The sequence below is a fragment of the Muscardinus avellanarius genome (assembly GCF_963383645.1).
Source record: "Muscardinus avellanarius genome assembly, chromosome: 10".
Classification (NCBI taxonomy): Eukaryota; Metazoa; Chordata; class Mammalia; order Rodentia; family Gliridae; genus Muscardinus; species Muscardinus avellanarius.
Window position 1 is genome coordinate 64,275,032 of NC_137796.1, and position 3,773 is coordinate 64,278,804.

The window sequence follows — 3,773 nt, forward strand, 5'->3', positions numbered from 1 at the left end:
TTTAGTCTTTCTTTGAAAGAAGGTCTACTAAGTTGTGAACGACCTCACTAAGTAGCTGAAGCCGGCCATGAACCTGCGATCCTCTTGTCTCAGCATCCCAAGTACTGGGATTACAAGCATGCACCAAAATGATGACTGAATTGTTTTTGACATATGCTCTTCCAGATCTCTGTTGGAAGAGATTTCTCCAGCTTCCACTTACATTTTGATATTAACCCTAAAGGCTGTGTCTACTATCACTCCACTGTTTTTCTACCTGTAGATAACCAATACTGAGTTACTCCATGGTTCCTTATTGTTGTTAGAGTGTTGTTGATGGGTTTAAGGTGTTAAAGTCAGGTATTCTGCCTGCCACTACCTTTATAAAGAGTCAGCTCAGTGGTTGGGGTAAAATAGTTTGTGACCTGTACATTTTTTACACTTTGATGTGGAATATGTTGAGTGCTTCCTTCTATTGCTGTGGTAAGTTCATGTTTATTGTCTAGTTTTCCTTTCCTGAAGATAATCTCTCTGATCTAATCTTCCCATAGAAATTTAGAGGTGACAGCAGGTTCATGCATGGAGAAGTAGTGTTCTTTTCAATGGTGATGGTTAGATGGTGGTGGGGTTGGGGTGATGGGTACAGGTATAGGGTAAAGTAGAGGATATAATTAAGTTGAGTAAGGGTTTAAGTATAAAAAGGTAGTTTCTGGTTGAGATAAGATATAGTGAATATATAAGGGGATTTTTGTAGTTAGTGTATTTAGTTATGGAGCTATGAAATAGCTTGAATATAAAACAAGGAGATGCAGAAAGATAAACGTGTTGAGAGAAGATAGTAGATAAGATAGAGAAAGGAAGCTTATAAAATGAAAAGAGGAGGGAGCAAAACACATTCATAAAATAACAAAGCAAGCAACAAAAACTAATACTAATAACAAAAGTAAATCAAAGACAAGACCAACGAAAATATCCTAATGACAGAAAAAAAAACAATACTGCCAATTTACACATATAGGACCCATTTAATGTCTGTTCATTGTAGTAGGTCCTGGAGCATGTTTCAATGTCTCTCATTTGCTCTGAAACCCACATGTCTGTTTCTAGACTGACTCTCTTGCCTCTCACAGCTTTGTGCTCAGGTGTCAGGGTGGCAGGTGTCACTATAAATGAGTTTCATGTAAGCACAGTGTTCTATACTTTCCAGCCCTGGGCCTGGGCCTCACTACCCGCCTTGGTAGAGGGTATCCAGTGTAATTAATTTCAAAGTGAACCTTGGTGACCCTGTGTGGTACTGCACGCTGGGCACTATGGGCCTTTCTTGTGTCTTTGTAGGCTATAGCCATCCACCTCAGGGGTGGCCTGCCAGATCTGGATGGTCATCCACTGAGACACACAGTTTCCTTACTGTCCTGCAGGCCTGGGTGTCTGAAGGGCACAGTGCACTGCTGCAGGTGCTGGGTTACAGTAAGATATTGGGTTTTTGTATCTTTTTCTTCTCTGAAGCATGGTGTTGGTCGCTTAAGATGGTGAAGTTCTGCTGCTGCTTATCTCACCTCAAATCCTTGATTTTCTTGCCGAAATTCCTTGGGGCTGTGGAGCCAGCTACTGTGGTTCATGCCAGCAGCTGAGATGGCACTGGCCACCGCACCAGGTCATCATGCGCTTAGGCTATTGGCTATCAATCTCGTGTTCTGACTATTGGATTTTATTATGCCATGTTTTTTTTTTTATGTTTTTGTTCATAGGTACTGTTGCTTTTTTCTTTTTTTGTCAAGGAACTGTTTTCTCAGTAGCTGATTTTTGTTTGTTACAGCTACTGAGATATACTATATCCCACTGTCACCATTTTCTCCTCCTGTCTCAGCATATATTTATATTCATCCTAATGTGTGTGCTACTGACAGTGTCATATTCTGACTATGTCATAACTGTGTTTATGGTTCTATATAGGTGAGTAAATTAACAGCTGAGCATTGTATAGGTGCACACAATTGACATAGTGTTGAGAACATTATGAAATATTATCTTCCTTATCTAGAAAAGGCAGAGTCAGGATAATAGTCGGTGATTACTTAAGAGAAAAGATGGGTTGTGGGCCAGGAAACCTGCATTTAAATATGAGTTTCCAATGATGTGTAAATAATGATTCCACAAACTGAGAACTATTACGAATAAACCTAAGTGCATTGAGTATAAGAAATGATTGCATAAGACTGCATGTGTCCACAATAAATTCATTGAATACAGATGAGCCCCATTTCAGGATGGACACAGAATGACCATTTGCTTTTTTGACTGTGTTTTTTCTAGAAGTGGAGCCTGAACCTAGAGCATCACACATGCTAAGCAAAGCTTCTATTACTAGTTTACAGCTGAGTCCATTACTAACTGTTTGTGATTATTTTGAGACAGGGTCTCTCTAAGTTCTCCAGGCAGTTACTGAACCAACCGTCCCCCTGCTAAGTTTTCTGAGTATCCAGAATTACAATTTTGGGCCAGAGTTGCTAGCACTTATTTGCGTCTATGACAGAAAAAAATTAAGCACAATTAACATGACCATAACAAGCACTGAAATACAAGGTAACATATGCTACAACGTGGCACATTTAACACTAGTATGTAATAAGAGAGTAGGGTAGAAATTAAATTATTATTGGTATCAGTTTATATGCTAATCAGTTAATGAGACGGGTGTGTGGAAACTATTAAGATGGGACAGTTGTAGAATATAAAATCTGTAAAGAAGGAAATTGTAAGTTGGGTGTGGTGACACTCACTTGTAATCCCAGTACTTGGAAGGCTGAGACAGAAGGATCGCACAGGTTTGAAGCCAGCCTCAGCTACTTAGTGAGGCTCTCAGCAACTTAGTGAGATCCTGTTTCCAAATAAAATATAAAGAGGTCTGGGAATGTAGCCTGGATGTAGAGGGCCCCTGGATTTCATACCCAGAACCACACACACACACACACACACACACACACACACACACACACACTGTTATAAAAATCTAATCTCAGTACAATTATATAAGATATTTATGGGTTTGAAAGGAAAAACATGTTCATGTTTGTGCTGCTATAATTATATTTAGCAAGTACTCTTCTTATATCAACAGAATTTGAGATTTTTAAAGAGAAAACACCACAGATTTGTTTGTCCCTCAAGTCAAACTACTTTACATTTAATTTCCTAATAATTCAATGAAATTTGCTCCTAGTTAGTGCTGCAGATGAGGTTGCAGAGCCTGTTCTAGAGCGAGAAAGCCTTAACATCAGTTTTTCATGAAATATAATTAGCAAAGGTAAAGGACATCAACCAATTTAAAAGAGAAAGGGTTTTGGGGTTGCATTGTAACAGTGAAGCACATCAGATTGTTGTGTGTGTCCTGACACTGTATTTCTTTATTCAGGCAAAAAAATAAATTATGAATTTTGAAATGAGTCATTTTATCAATGCTGTATAAGAAAGGAATGCCTTAGTAATCGATTAAAATTCAGATGAATAGCCAGACATAGTGGCACATGCTTATAATCACAGTACTTGGGAGGCTGAGACAGGCCGATTATAGGTTCCCAGTCAGCCTCAGCTATGTAGTGACGCCATGTTTTCAAAGAAAGAATAAAAAAATCTGGCTGGGAGTATAACTAGGAGGTAACATGCCCCTGGGCTCAATCTCTAACACACACACACACAAATTTCTGGTGAATGTTCATAGTAGGAATGGTTTTCATCCTTTCATATTATTGGGCAAGAGAAATTTTCCCAGACTAATTCCAGCACAAGTCCATGAG